This window comes from Podarcis melisellensis (assembly GCF_964234715.1).
Source record: "Podarcis melisellensis genome assembly, chromosome: 6".
NCBI lineage: Eukaryota > Metazoa > Chordata > Lepidosauria > Squamata > Lacertidae > Podarcis > Podarcis melisellensis.
In genome coordinates, this window is record NC_138538.1 from 22,062,432 (window position 1) to 22,079,002 (window position 16,571).

Sequence of the window (16,571 nt, forward strand, 5' to 3'; positions counted from 1 at the left end):
AACTTTCATGAGCAGAAGTGATCCAATTAAAGGTGTTGATGAGCCTGGCAAATAATTTTCTAGCAGCTGCCTGTCACTCTGGCTGCATAACACATGCATGTGCCCAAGAGAGTCTGTGTTCTGGTCCAGTAAACGCTTCCACTGCGCAACCAGCAACAGTTCTCTTTGCAGAGCATTAATTAAGTCCAGTGCAGAGATTCTTGTTGCAGTACAAGCTTCAGAGTCTCAGCAGCAAAGAAATAACGACACAGGGAAGCCTGTCCTTCCAAAGACAGGTTTATTGCAGAAAGATAACAAAAACACCTCCGGAGCTTTCAGACATTTTTGCTTCACGCCCCCAGGCAGAGAAAACAAACACTCTTTATATACTGAGCAACTTAACAACTTAACGAGCTTGACTACTTAAAGTCACATGACATTGCTAACTTGCCAGCGTCTTAGGTTTCACACCCTAACAGTGCTGACAGTCCCTTCCCTCCAATTACCTCTCCCCACCCCCACCCCACCCCCCAGACATTCCCACTCTCATGGGGGACAGTTCCAGTCCTTTAAAACAGGGAGAAGTGGCTGTGGAAGAGCCACCAGCTGCTACTTGACTTCAGTCCCTTAGCTTGCTTTCTCCAACTCCTTTCATTTCTTCAGCTTCTGAGAAGCCACCATAGAAGCCTTTCCCTCCCCTGGGCTTGGTGTGTGTGCTCCTTGCAAAAGTGTGCTAGGCTTTCTGCTCCTGATAGCAGTGAAAATCAACTCCACTCTTGTGTTACGTGCTGCAACATGCATAGGTTCGTGGAGCCGCAGCTCCCCGCCCTTGTGTTTTGTAGATCAGCCTGTCCCAAACTGGTGACCTCCCAGATATTTTGAACTACCACTCCCAAGACATCTGGAGGGCGTCAGGTTAGAAAAGGCTGCGGCAGGCAGTCTGCATCAGCCGATGGGCGCAACATCTTGCTTGCTAATTGACCAGTGTTCGAAACTGTGACCAAGTGAAGATGCCTGGGTGTCAAGATGGCGCCTGACATCTCCACCATCTGGAAATGAATGCCTGGGGGTATGCTTGGATTTGGGCTGTTTTCACACACTAATACCACACCCTGTAGAATTCTATCCATGATATTTTATCTGCACAATCGGAATGAATTTCAGGTACCAAAATGCTTTTTTTCTGAGCAGCCTGCGCAGGAGCAGTGAACACAACAACAACAACAACAACAACAACAACAATTTATTATTTATACCCTGCCCATCTGGCTGGGTTTCCCCAGCCACTCTGGGCAGCTTCCAACAAAACACTAAAATACAATAACCTATTAAACATTAAAAGCTTCCCTAAACAGGGCTGCCTTTAGATGTCTTCTAAAAGTTTGGTAGTTATTTTTCTCTTTGACATCTGGTGGGAGGGCGTTCCACAGGGCGGGTGCCACTACCGAGAAGGCCCTCTGCCTGGTTCCCTGTAACTTGGCTTCTCACAGTGACGGAACCACCAGAAGGCCCTCGGTGCTGGACCTCAGTATCCGGGCAGAACAATGGAGGTGGAGACACTCCTTCAGGTATACTGGGCCAAAGCCATTTAGGGCTTTAAAGGTTAGCACCAACACTTTGAATTGTGCTCGGAAACGTACTGGGAGCCAGTGTAGGTCTTTGAAAACCGGTGTTATATGGTCTCAGCGGCCGCTCCCAGTCACCAGTCTTGCTGCCGCATTCTGGATTAGTTGTAGTTTCCGGGTCACCTTCAAAGGTTGCAGTTAATTGTTGCAGCTTGTCTACCCCACGCCACTGCCCTGCTCACAGTTGTGAAGAATGTTCTTGCCTTACGAATGGTCTGTGTCGCCATTAAGATAAAAGGTAGGAATAGGCCAATATATATGTGGATCAAGGGATTTTTCTTCTTTAAAATCTCAAAGTTCTTAACCTAGTTCAAGGTTGTCATCTAAACTAGCCAGGTGTTTAACAATCAATCACAGTCAGTCCATCCTTTGAAAAATAAGACTTCAGAGCCGTCTTGCCCCCCAAATGGGATCAAGACATTTTGTTTTGGCAACTCTAGCTTTGGTTTAAGGAGCCATCTGGTGCCTAGCTTATATATCTGAGTTTCCTTTACGCCGCATCTCTTCAGTTGCGTTTTGAAAGTGTAAGATGTGTTGCCAGGAATAGGAACAATCTCCTCTGTGTGTATATTGCAGGAGAACTGTGCATACAAAAATATGTACTACAGCATGGCAAGTGAAGGGCGACGACACCCTTGTTTTCTTTGCTAAGGATAGAAAATAGGTGACATTTTCAGGGCTTGGGAAATGTCCTCATGTGGCACAAATGAGTGCCATCTTGTGGTCAACACAGAGAAGTGCGCCATTCAGCAATGACACTCTGGGGTTTATGCTTGCTCAATTGATCAGCCGGTTGAGCTTCATCTGGACCCAGAGGGAGAAACTGCATGTCCTGAGCACAAGGCAAAATGAACCCACTCTTAACCTCAGGGTTGTGGGTTCAAGCTCCATGCTGGGCAAAGGATTCCTGGCATTGCAAAGGGGTTGGACTAGATGATGCTTTGAGTCCCTTCCAACTCTATGATTCAAAGTAAATCAACAAGCAATTCTCTTGTTTTAATGCAGGATAGAATTTGAAGGCCACAATACAATGCAGATCAAAGCTCACGTAAGCTGGAGTCATATGCACAAATACCTGGGACTATGCCATATTGAGGGACGCAGGTGGTGCTGTGGGTTAAACCACAGAGCCTAGGACTTGCCGATCAGAAGGTCGGCGGTTTGAATTCCCATGACGGGGTGAGCTCCCGTTGCTCGGTCCCTGCTCCTGCCAACCTAGCAGTTCGAAAGCACGTCAAAGTGCAAGTAGATAAATAGGTACCACTCCGGTGGGAAGGTAAACGGCATTTCCGTGCGCTGCTCTGGTTCGCCAGAAGTGGCTTAGTCATGCTGGCCACATGACCCGGAAGCTGTACGCCGGCTCCCTCGGCCAATAAAGCGAGATGAGTGCCGCAACCCCAGAGTTGGTCACGACTGGACCTAATGGTCAGGGTTCCCTTTACCTTTACATGCCATATTGAAGATAGTGGCTTGTGAGTACATATGCCCTGGATTGTGCTGCATAGCTCTAATCCTATGCATGCTTACTCAGAGGTGAACTCACTCTAAGCTGCAATAGCTTTTAGTATTTGCCAACAGATATGATAGGAGAAATTCCTAAATGTATCGGAAATAAGGTATGCAAAGGTCCCAAAACGGGGTGCTGAAAATGGTTTTGTGAGTTTGGAAAAGGGCTCCCTGTATGCTTCTTGTACACTTGTTCCTATGATAAAAAGCAGCAGAGCCCAAGAGAAAAACAAGGGTAGCTACCTTAACAAGCCTTACAAAGTATAGTTAGTGAGCCCTTCGAGATTTAACTCTAATCACTTGCAGACCTCGGTTCGTGCCTTGAGGGAACATGGTAATGACTGCCCCAGGGGACTGGCATTCCAGCACCAATGTAGCTGTTCTCCAAACCTTTGAACTCACACGCGGTGCAGCCCCAAGAACAGCTACCTGCCTCTCGGCACACAGGTGATATCTGGAAAGTTTGATCACCCCTACATTTATGGGTGGGAAGCTTGAAGCTCTCTAAATGCTAGACTCTAGCCCCCATCATTCATGACTAGAGATGTGAAAGCTTGGGGAAAACCCTGGGAACATCTGGAGGAAAGGGGGAAGAAACAGTTTTTCTCCCATTTTCTTTTTCCGGCCTATTTGTGTCTGAAAAATTGGAAAAGTAGAAAAACAGGTGGCAGTTGCGGTGGCGAGAAACCCAGTGGTTTCCCCCCCCCAGGCCTTCACATCTCTATCCCTGACCACTAATTATGCTAGCTAGGGTTGATGGGAGTTGGAGTCCAACAACATCTGGAGGACCAGGGATCCTCCAGCCCTGCTCTACATTCCAGGGTATGGTCTTGAAGACACATGAAGCTCCCAATTTACTGAAGTTAAGGAGATCTGGGTCTGCTCAGTGCCTGAAAGGGTGATTCTCCATTTGGTTCCATGGTGGAACAAAAGCAATATATAAATGTTATCTATCTATCCTGCATTGGGCAGATGCATCACAGAACAGGGTTTATGAAATAGTGGCGTTAGAAGCCAAATCTTTGTTGCAAATCACCACCTTCGAACGCTGTGTAAAGAAAACAAACCATCCAGATTAGACTCAGGACTACATGCATGTAGGAGGAAAGTCCTGTGATCCCTGAGAGATCATTAACATTGATTGCTGCTCAGGGATTCCATGAGGCAGCATATGCAGAAACCACAGGCAGGATGGATGCAGTGGTTGGCTCACTGGTGGAGAAAGAGAAAGGGAACTAGGTGCCTTCCCTGCCCCAGTGTCATGAGATGTGGTATTTGGCTGTCGAGAGTGAGAGTTGGCTCTTTGCTGTGTCTCTCTTGGTGTTTTCACATTCTGCTGGTGGTGTTTTCACATTCTGCTGTTGTTGCATCACCTCTCCCCAGAATTGCCCTGGTGCTGTCCGCTAAGAAAAATAATATATATTCAAGGAAGCTACCTGAAATCATCAGACCAAACCTCAGGGGTATGGGGAACCACCAGAATGCCCCATCTGAGGAGCTTGGTGACCAAGGTGGAGCATAAAGAATCTCATGATCCTTGCCTTCCGTGTTGTAGGGGGATTGTAGGGTAGGTTCCTTTCTTACAGGTGTTTAAAGATGATCTCCATACCCACCTGTCTTCAGCCTGAAGTGGTGCCATCCATACGTCCACCACCAGTTCTGTGCCATCTCATTTCCTGCTCATGCTGCTACAGGTGTAGACCAGGACTTCAAATTTCTTCAGTTGGGTGTTAGCCTTACTTATTAGACGCCCTGGGAAACAAAAGCTCAGCACCAAAGTGCAGCCAGAAAGAAACTTTGGAGAGCAGGATCAGGCCCTGGATTGCTCCTTCACTGTTTCTGTTGGCTGGTTTCTACATTTGCTCACCATGTCTGATCAGCCTGTGTCACAGAGAACACCAGAGCACAAAAGCTGCAAATTAACAGTGCAGGAAGTAATGCCAGGGACCCCGCAGGAAGTGATGAACTGGGACATCTGTAGTGCTGAGCGTTTGTTTCCCAAACAGAGTGGCTGCCATTCATAGAGAATGTGAGAAGCCATCAAGTCAAGGCACCTGTTTGTTTATTATTTGTTGCTGTCACCGTCCTTGGGTTGCTAGGAGATATTATGCGGAGGGCACCAGTTGCCTAGCAACAGCCAGAAGCTGATGCTCCTTTTGGAAGTTGGTGATGGGGGAACTGATGGTGACTTTTCCATAATCTGCTTTGGATACATTAAAAAAAAACTTTAAAAAAACAAACAACTTTTGAGCAATGGGTAAGTCTTATGGGCACTTCTTCTCGTCGCCCATTTCTATACCCTGGGGTCCCCTCTTTGTTTCTCTCCTCCTAACCTACTTGATTGCCCTTGTCTTCCACCAGCTTAACAGGAGGCATAATTTGAGCAAAAACTTAGCCTTGAAATATCTGGTCAATGCAACAAGTTCTCTGATAAAGCCTATGAATCCTGGGGTGATTTGGAATTAAGCCAAATGCTGTGATTACCAATCATAAGCCCTATTACTTTTCTAATGAATTAGAACCCAAAATCATAGATTCGGTTGGGTGAACTTACATGCCTGGGGGCCAAATATGACCCTTACAGAGTGATTGGGGGGGGGGGTAGAAGAATGATAAAATATTGGTTGTATGAGTGCTTAGAAAATGGTAGATGGCTCCACACAAGCCTAATTATTTAGGATCACAGCCTATTCCATGAAAGCAAAGGGCAGATATGCTCCCTCTTCCCAGGACCAGAAGAGGCATAAATGAGAGAAGCAAAGACAGATGTGCAGATGCAGTCTCTGATTGCTTGGGGAAAGCCCAGGGGAGGAGGAGACACAGTGGGGAGACCTTTAGTCTTGGTAACTGATTTCCTAGAGTAAGACCTACAGGGAAGGAACTGCTGTGTTCATTAGGCCCGACACTCGACAAGGTCTGTGAAGATTGTGTTTTTCCTAATAAAGAGTTAGCTCCAACTCTGGATGGCATGATTGACTGACTGGATCACTCTGTGACACCCTGATCCCAGCTGGTTGCAACTGAGTGGTAAAAAGAAAGGTACGTCTTCTCTTCGATGTGTGGTGCCCTAACTTCAAGGTCCCTGGAAAATACAGTGGTACCTTGGTTATCGAACGGCTTAGTTGTCGAGCAAATCGGCTCCTGAACGCTGCAAACCTGGGAGTAAGTGTTCCGGATTGTGAATGTTTTTCGGAAGACGAACAGGAAGCTCCTGCAGCCAATCAGAAGCCACGCCTTGGTTTTCGAACGGTTTCGGGAATCGGACGGACTCCTGGAATGGAATAAGTTCGAGAACCAAGGTACCACTATAATTCAAAGTCCAATTCAAGGTGCTCACATAAGTGTTTAAAACCCAAAGTGATGTAGGCCCCAGTTATCTGAAAGACTTCCTCCTTCCTAATGGAATTTCTGTGAGTTGGTCAACAGAGTTGATCAACAGAGGGGTCCCTCTTGATGCTTCCATTGTCCTTCCATATAAGTTTGGGACATTCTCTTTGCCAGCCTCTGAAGCCATGGAATTCCCTCCCTCCAGAGATGCATCTAGAACCTTCATTACCCAGTTTTTGTTGTATGGTGAAGATGCTTCACCCTGACTTTAGACACCCAAGACATCTATTTCTGGGATCCACCCCATTCTCGTGACTGTAATTTGCTTTAACTGATTTTAATATTGTTATTTTTTTAATTGTTCGTGGTGAAGGGCAGAGCGGAAATGTAATAAATCATCGTCATCGTCATTTATTTATTTTTTTAAAAATGCATTCAATGAAAAGGCTCAGATTCAGTTTAGGAAAAGAAATGAAGAATGTTTATTTTCAACAGTTTCAGTAGCTTAACACTAAGTTGCAAATTACCCAACCATTTTTTTTGTATTGTCTGGATAAAACTGACAGACAAAGAAAACAGCGCATCCGTATCTTCCCTTAAAGACAAAAGACAGCACCCAACATGAATGTGTGCTGGACACTATGTGCTAAGTCACACTTTGCCACATGTACAGCACTGTTACAGAGCAACCTGCCACAGAAGATGCCAAACAGGGAAGTTCATGCACCTTATGAAAATTTCAGTGGGGTTTGTTAGAAATGAGACCTTCTCTTGGATTTGGGAGAGATCCTGTCCTGTGCAATGTGTTCCAAAAAGGTCACCGACCCAGGTAACATGCAGTTGATAATTATCTAGTTGCACGCCCGTTTTCACTTTTTGCTAAATTCTTGCAAACTTCATGTGTTATGAGGGTTGGCATGGCAGGGGAGAGGACATGTAGCAGGTAGCACTATTTTAACACCCAGGGCACAACCCAGCAAAAGATTATCTTCACTAAGTCCCTGTGAAAGTGAATCACATCTAAAAACATTTCCATACACGAGACTTAAATTGCCTTCAAGCCTCTCTTGGCTCTAGGCTTTGGCTTTCTGTTAAGGGAAGAGGACCACAACTATGTGGTAGAGCATCTTCATCCAGGCAGGTGGTCCTAAATCTAATCCTCAGCGTCTCCAGGTAGGGCCAGGAGAGACAACTGCTTGAAACCCTGGAGAGCCTGTGCTGGTGATACTGAGCTGAATGGACCCATGCTGTGACTTGAGATAAGGCAGCTTCCTACGTTTGGTGTGTAAAAACATAACCCCCATGTGGAAAGACAAGCAGGACACAGGCATAAGCAATTCATAATATATAACTGCAAGTCAACATGTGCTGCGCAGACTGGGTTTTTGGCCAAGGTGCATCAATCAAATTACCGTATTTTTCGCTCTATAATACGCACCAGACCAGAAGACGCACCTCGTTTTTGGAGGAGGAAAACAAGAAAAAAATTATTCTGAATCCCAGAAGCCAGAACAGCAAGAGGGATCGCTGCGCAGTGAAAGCAGCAATCCCTCTTGCTGTTCTGGTTTCTGGGATAGCTGTGCAGCCTGCATTCGCTCCATGAGATGCACACACATTTCCCCTTACTTTTTAGAAGGGAAAAAGTGAGTCTTATAAAGCAAAAAATACGGTAGGATGTTGAAGCAGCATAAAGTCGGACACACCAGTGAACTTCAGCATCAGATGTGTGGGGGTACAGTCGCTTCAGGAATTCCCCTTCCACATCAGCTTATCTTGGATATAGTCATGTCCTTTCACCAAGCAAAAGTGCTCTGGTTTAGGCCCTGTCTGAAAAGGCCACGTAAGGGGAAGGCGCATGCCACATCCTCTCATAGCGAGCTCCATACTTTAATTATTTTCTGTGGCTATGTGAAGAGGCGAAAGGAAAAAGGTCTCCTATCAATCCACTCACACACTGCCAGACGTGGAATGACAGCCCTGGTGTGACCAGCAAGGGCCCTTTGGTCAATTGGGCTGACTGGGGAATGTTCATCCACATTCATCTTCTGCTTCTGGGATTAGCAGTGGCCTCACTAGCACTGGGGAGAGATGGAACCATGCACAGTAATGCATGTGGCGCCATGAGCATCAGTTGCTGGTTTAGCATTGCAAACGTATCTGGTTGCCCAATCTGTAATCAACAAGGGAAATTAATTTTCTGCAAGATTTCTTAGGAGTGATGGGGAAGGCCCTAGAACCAAGCACTAGTCCTGGGAGTGGGAACAATTTTACAATTTGAGAGTTTCCATCTGAGCTTGCCTGCTCATTCCCTCTCCCACCTGCTGGAGCTAAACTTTAGCACTGATTGCAGCCTAATTATTTTATCCACTGGACTGAATTTAAAATGGATGCAGAGCAGATTCCGCTCCTGCCATTTGGTGGAAACCTCCACACATATTCCATAATACTGTTTGCCGTTATGTGACAGCGCAGTCAAGCATTGTGGCGTTCTGTTTTGCACATCAATCTGTGCTTGTTGTTGACAAAGGTGCATGTATTCCCTTGCTTTGGTGTCATGTACAGTAATAAAGGATGGAACAGCAGCTCAGGAGAGGAAAAGAAAAACACAGCCCACCTCCCTTTAACTTCAACGAGGTGTCTTTGCCAAACAGGCCCGTTAGGGGGCAGAGCTGCCATCAGATTCATAATACAAAACACTGGCAGTGGCGGTGTCTGAGAAAACTGTGACAAATGCTCAACAGTTATCTGAAAACAAGGAGATCTGACACATTTGGTGAGCTTTATACTGAAACTTTTTTGACAATTGTAGCATGAAAGTCAACTACATATATTTTATGGTCAGTGATTGGACTTACACAAGTAGGTAGAACGGAACCAACAGTATGGCACCTACCCCAACTTCCCTTTTAAAAAATAACCAAATGGCCAATATTAATATGGCCTAATCAAACCTGACATCCCTAAAAACTAAGTCTGTCATCACATATTGTTATCCATGGTATATACTGCCATCTGCACATCACATTCTCCACACCAAATGGAATATATTATTGCTTGTAAGCCTATGTAGACTCTCTTTATAAAAAGGCTTCTTTTGTTTGTTTACAGAATACAGGATTATGACAAACTAGCTAAGGTTTTTGTTTTTTTCATCTTGAAAATACGACATCAATTCCTTCAACAAAGGCTTAGATCTTAGGCTAAGATCTTTAGCAGAGATGTAATGAACAACTGCAAATATTCTTACACAATATTAATAGTATTAATAACTTAATGAGAGATTCAAGTGAAATTTCTATAGGACTATTTCCTGGTAGCTATTTACAAAACTTTTTTTTTTCCATTTTGGGGAAAAAAGAACAAGTTGATAACATGTGGCATCTGACACTAAACCAGTAAGGACTGAATCCAGAGAAGGGGAACTCTGCTGACGTTCCATTGAATTCAATGGCTAACTAGTTGTCATGACTAACCAGTGTTCATTTAGTTCAATGGAGCTGATGGCTAACATTCTCCAGATCAGGAAGAATACAGGTTGTACCAAACATAAAACTTTTAAAAAATAATTTTAAAAAGTTAAGTTTGCAATCCAAAACATGCTTACAAAGGAATAAGTCCCACAGAAGGATTTATTTTGAGTAACCATGCAAAAGATTGCACTTTAAATCATATAATCTGTTAGAAAAAAAGTATCACATTTTGTTTTTAAATAAAATATTCCTCCAGTGTCAAAATTATTAAATAGCATGTAGTAAACTAACTTAAATAAACTTCATTAAAAGGTCTTGCTGTCTAAGACGGTTATTACTAATCATGTTTACAATGAGATTCTTACTGCCTCGACATCTACATAATTTCTTTGTATACATAAATTTATGATATTTCTTTTGCCTATAGACCTACTTTAAAAAAACAAAAAAGTACATGTATAAGGGATCCAGTATTAAAAACATTAAAAAGGTATAATTATATACAACAGAAGCATTCACAAATTGATTTTTCTTTCTTCAAAAGTCCTTTGCCCCAGAGTTGGGGAGCCTTGGTTGAGCTAACAGCAGGCTGGGTTTTGCTTAATTCCCGATCCTCAAAAATAACTCTGCATACAGAGGAAGAATGATCTGGTGCTTAAGAGGCACGGGAAGTCCAGATTCAACTCCTTACTCTAAAAACTGTACGAACCTGGGAACTTCCTGTGAAACAAGAATAGCTATGACTTGGAGGCCATTGACGTATAATATTGTTTCGGTTTTTTACACATTGTTTCAGTATTTTGATTGGCAAGATACATTTCATTCTATTTGTATATTATTAGTAAATTGACTTTCATGGGCACTCCGGGAGCTAAGAAAACCTAGATTTGTCCTCTCTACCATAACCATTAGGAATCGGGGGGTCATAAAGCACTCCCAGAAAAATATGACATTTGCATCTGAAAACAATTGTGGCAATAAAATGGTTCTCCTGTTTTGGGGGGTTAAAGAATAGGGCGATGAAGCTCAGAGCCAGTATTTTGTGTGTTCCTAGGATTGTGGCTGAGAGGTCACTGCTTTGCTTATTAGGTCATATCCATGTCATAAATTTAAAGCGCCTTTAAAGCACACGACTTCCTCCAAAGAACCTTGGGAACTGTAGTTGGCTCCTTGCAGACCTACAATTCCCAGCATGCTTGCTAAACTACATTTCCCAAGGTTCTTTGGGGAAAGCCATGTGCTTTCAGCGCACAATATGGATATGATGCAGTTGTCAGTCATTTTAACCAAAATTCAAAGTGCTTGAAGAGGCTATAAAATGGAGAGAGGCCGAGCCTTCGCTCCTCAGCTTAATAACAAGCAGGCAAGCCACAGAGGTTAACTATTACCTCTCAGACACCCTCTAACTCTTCCTCTACTTCCCCATAAAAGAAGTCAATCATTAAAAGTTACAGATAGATGCGATTCTATTTTAAACTTTTAAAAGGTAGCAAGAGATGAGGTTTCAAAATGCAAACACTTGCTTTACACAACCAAAATGATGAAGTGAAACTTAGGCCTATGGGGCCTTTTTTCATGAAAAATATTATTATTATTTATAAAGGCTTCACTGCAAGTTTCATGTGAGTGGCTTCAGAAATATCTTCTGACTCAGCATGAAAAACAGGTGGGGGGGGGAGAGTAAGGGAGATGTTCTGGTATGTGCCCCTAAAGGGGCAGTGGATCATAACCAGGAATCATGTGATCTAATGTGGAAGAAAACAGGCTCCAGGCTGGGCTTTACACAAGAGGAGCTGATCCAAGCCTAGTGATACTAATTACCTCTTTATCACTTGTGGATTTCTGAGCCAGCTTTCAACAACAACCCAGTAAAAAGGTGTGCACAGGAGCAGAACACCTGCATCTACTGAAGAACTGCCTCTTAATTTAGATGCAAAACTTATTTGCTCTTTTGTAGCCAGTCTGTGGCCCCTATACTCTCGGAAGCTGCCTCATTCTTCCACCTCATCAGAGTTCCTTCCTTCCTGTTCATCACTTCCCCTTTCTTGCCTCTGTGGTTGGTGCGCGTTAAGCACATTAAAGTTAGAAAAGAGTCGCTTTCACTTGGCCCTCCAGTCACTGTATGGGTCTGTTGTCCTCAGTAAAAAATAAAAATCCTCTTTATACTTATTGGAGAGGAATAAGTATCAAAACCTATCAAAACCAGCGGGGCTTAATTCTGAGTAGATCTACAAAGGATTGGAAATCCTAATTCGAGGTAGCCATGGTGAAATTGAAACAGGGCAGCCATTGTTCGAGATTAGTTAATCCAGAACACTATTGTCTCTGGCTGTGCCCACTGCAGTCATGTGGTCCCCAATTGGTCACCCCTGAGGGAGTGCAGCCCTTGATAGAAGAAGAGTTTGCCCACCGCTGCTCTCAAGAATAAGGGCTCTCACAAGAACGAGAAGAACAGCTTTAAGCTGGCAATGTATCGTATTTGGACGTTGCTTGTTGTGGGCTGAAAGCGAGGTGCTCTGAAAGCAGGCCTGCATTTTAGATTTCTGTTTGCGTTTGTGGGTCAGGATCTAGCAAGGCCGCTGCATGCATGTACCCAGAGGGTGCACATAAGACCACAAGGGCCCTAGTTTAGACTCTGTGAGGTGATTTTAGTCTCCTGGTATTAGACTGCCAGCATCATAGTGCAGCCCACCCAGGGGATTATTGGGATTTGTAATGGATTGGAGCATGTGGGTGAATGTGTGCAGGTGCACTCTGGTTGAGACACAGGTGTGTTAGAAGATGTGGATATTGAATACAGTGGTACCTCGCAAGACGAAATTAATTCGTTCTGCGAGTTTTTTCGTCTTGCGAATTTTTCATCTTGCGAAGCACGGATTCCCATAGGAATGCATTGAAAATCAATTAATGAAATTGAAATCGTCTTGCGAAGCAACTCAAAAAACGAAAAACTCTTTCGTCTTGCGAGTTTTTCGTCTTACGAGGCATTCGTCTTGCGAGGTACCACTGTAAGTGTATAGAGTCCGTGGAATTCTATATGATGAAGTTTCATGTTTCATACATTGCATTATTTACGGATTCTGATGTTCTCCATACTGTGTTTAGTTTTTCTTGTTTTGTGCATTCTTTTTCGATTTTCTTTGTAAACCACCTCGCGATCTTTTATGATGCAAAGTGGTATATAAATACTTGAAATAGATGCATAAAATAGATAAATAGGAACGGATGTTATTTAGAAAGGGTTATAAGACGTGGTCAGTTCTCGGTGAGACTAGAAGGGAAAGGATGCTCAGGGACACCTGACTAGTTTCAATTGCTAAGTAAATTTTGTTCCTTCTAATCCAGTCTTTGTAGATCATTTATAATCTTGCATTTGTAGTAATGCAGACTTGCTTGCTAAAAATAGAAAAGTGGATTGCATGTGTGCCTAGCTCAAAGTTGCTGTAACTAAGGTTTTTTTTTGCCAGGATCCAAAGGGTTGCACCAAAGAGGGAAGAAAGGAAATAGCTTGAAATAAGTATCCTCTTGCTAAGCAAAACCCTTTTGTATTCTCTCAAGCCTCTAACACTTTTAATCTGTTGCTTTTAATTGCTGGCGCTACTGGGTTTTTAAAAATTGCTTTTTAAAACTGTTTTTCATTGCCATTTATTCTCTTGCTAATTATCCTGGGAATCAACTGGTTGAAGGGTAGTATACAAAGACATAGAATCAACATGAAAATGTTTTTAACCTTTTGACGTTTATGTCCTATTGAAATTATTTCTAAGCAGCTTTGGGATGGACCTCTCTGTTCTGAGTCCTTCAGTTTAACCCAACTCACACATCCATTCACATTTGAGTTAACAGAGATAGGCAGCTCCAGACATTTTAGAGTTAAGTCTGTTGTGCTGTTAACAACAGATTAGGAAGCCAAGATTGTGTTTCCAGCATTTTTGCTCCCACTTCCACTATTAACATTTGGGTAAGAATTGACAGCTGTGCTGCAGGATACATACAAAACAGGGCTGATTTGATTTACAGGTTCAAACAACATAAGCAAAATATTTGAATTTATAAAGCATCAACGACTGCTCTTCGGTTCCCAGCTTTGGAATGTGTTTTGTTTTCTCCACAGTCCTTTTTACGACAAGGTTATTAAAAGAGTCAATGGCTACCAATCACTAAATCTAACCCAATCTATTCTAGTCCATACATATATTGTACAATATTGCCTAGTACCTACTATACACAAATATGAAGAGGATTCAGTCTGAAATATAGTTAAGCGAGTTTTTAAATAAATGGGGGGAAAGGAGAGTCACAACATATTTTGACCAGCATGCAACTACCTCCCTTCAGCCAATACACAGAAAATCTTTAATATGACTTGGAAACGGAATTATACTTGAAACCACAGGCATAGAAAAAATTAAGATAATCAATCTGAAACTCTGGAGCTTCTGTGATTTTAATATGCTCAATGTTTCCTTATGCTATTATCTATATTAGGTTACTTCAAGCAGAGCTCATTACTGGGCCTACTGCTTTTCTAGTCATTTGGTCGTTATTTCCCAAACCATTAAAAACACTACCTATAACATATGACTGTCTATGTTTCATTCTATAGTAAGTCATGCTTTAATCATGCTTAGTTCGTAGTCCACGTAGAAACCTTGTTATTACTCTGTGACGTAACAACAGGCCAGGAAGCCATTTTGAGATGGTTCCTAAATGCTAACGTGGGACTTGGCACCAGAAACCGTGGAGCAAAATCAGCTCTTGACATCCTAATAGGAAAACAGATTTGAGATAGCAATCATTAAATCTTCATTAGAAATGAGAACAGAAACAAAACACCTAGCAATGTACAAAAGGTAGATCTAAATACAGATAGAGCGTCTTGGCCTACTTCTTAAATTTACTCTCTAAACTGAAGCCTCTAGACAGGGCTGTCACCAGGTAAATCACTTTGCATTTGTTCAATGGCTCTATCTGGTAAACCACTAACCTACTCTACTGAAGGTGACTCTGTTGACAATCTGCTGTCGTCTTAGCTGTATGCAGAATATATATATGTATATATTATAGCTATCTTTTTATTGGCGAACATAAAATATTTACCTTTTATTTTATTTATTTTTTGTTCATTATAAAACAATCCACAAAGCCTATCTGCAGTGACCAGGTCAGTTTCACAAGTGACTCGGAAACTCATGCCGGTATCAACCCGCCAGCTGAATCACATTTAACTCTATTCAAAAGCAAGACTTCTGTTGACTACCAATAAGAGCTCATGGTACAGCAGAAGACATACCCTTGCATGCTGAACCTGGAATGTATAGAGCTTTGTGGCAATAAGAATGGTGGATGGAGGGTCAACAAAGCATTATGAGTAGAGAACATCCACTCAGAACATCCACACATATATACAGGCAGGCTGACACATACGCACAAAAAGCCATGTGGAAGTTCAAATGCCAACATCAATCTCCTCCTCACACTCATTCAAAAGTGCATTGCAGTCATTCACACGTGCACACAATCCATGCAAAAGGTTGGAAGGCGCTTTTAGTGTCACTTGTGAAAACACCCTTAAATAAGTCCTTATCTGCCTTCTGTGCCTGAGTTTTCCATGTTGCTTCACACCACTTGGGTATTAATACAGTTGTCTGAATGCAACACTCCTTTTTCTCTAAGGGCAGGGTTTAATAATCTCCTGCATGACGAACAGAACTCCATCTTCTGATCACTCCCACCTCTTTTTTTTAATGTGCAGACTTTTTATGTTGTCATTTCATTTGCAACGGCAGAAGAAAGTATTGCTACCTCAAACTGATCCCTGTTCCAGAGGAAAGTGGCACGTCACCAGATATGCACTAAAAATCCCAAAAGCATGACTAGCGTTATGGAAGCAAAAAACACAACAGGGGGATAGCACAGCAAAAGCTGAGGTAAGGTATGGTGTGTGTGTGTGTTTTGCAGTGTTCATATCTAACAATGGGCTAGCAAGTAGCTCTGCCAGATTTCCAGTTTGCATTCAGCAACATTCTCTGTGCAACATTCCAGCTAATTGGCTTGCTATGCACTCTGCGTTAGAACCGACTGGTGTAACCAAAGTGTGTTTTCTTGTCCTTCCAACAAAAATGCGTCAGCAGTACTGTTGGCCTAAGTCCTATAGTAGAAGACACTGCTGGTAATTTGGCACAGTGTAAAAAATACAGCGGCGTTTGTACATCATACAGAACCGTGGAACTTGTTCTAAAGTAGTAGCTGCAGTTCCTCCCACCCCTCCCCAGCCTTAAAGGGGGTGGGGAAAGTTTACAAAACCCACAAAGTTTCCCTGAAACTGCTGTTTTCATTTAGGTCAGATGTTTGCTTTTGAATATTTAAGAATTTTCTAAAAGTTCTCTCTATCTCTTCTTTCCCCAATTTGTAAAATAGCATTAAGAAGAAGAGAAACATCTTCCCCAATTTTTAAAAAAGATGCTGCAACATTTCAAGGTTTTACACTGATCTGAAGCAAGGGTGCATGGATGACTGTGGAAAAAGGGAAACGAAAAAGTGTGTCTTGTGTTTGTGTGTGTCATTTCATAATTAGGACTTGTGCCCTGCAGCTCTTTCTACTTGGATGGAGAAAGGTCATTGGCCTCCATCTTGGTTCCTGTCCAAGGTTACTTGGCTATCC

General features: G+C 42.8%; 2 long non-coding RNA genes across 2 annotated transcripts in view; one reads left to right on the forward strand and one right to left on the reverse strand.

The window, feature by feature from the left end:
- Positions 1 to 8,670: 8,670 nt before the first annotated feature.
- LOC309373214 overlaps positions 8,671 to 16,571 on the reverse strand; it is a 131,818-nt gene continuing 123,917 nt past the window's right edge. Inside the window, exon 2 of the long non-coding RNA XR_014169850.1 lies at positions 8,671 to 11,728. This is a non-coding gene — a long non-coding RNA (uncharacterized lncRNA). The remainder of the gene's footprint in view (positions 11,729 to 16,571) is intronic.
- Positions 11,723 to 16,467, forward strand: LOC309373194. Its single transcript, XR_014169818.1, has 3 exons — positions 11,723 to 12,706; positions 12,921 to 15,837; positions 16,328 to 16,467. It is a non-coding gene; the product is annotated as an uncharacterized lncRNA (long non-coding RNA).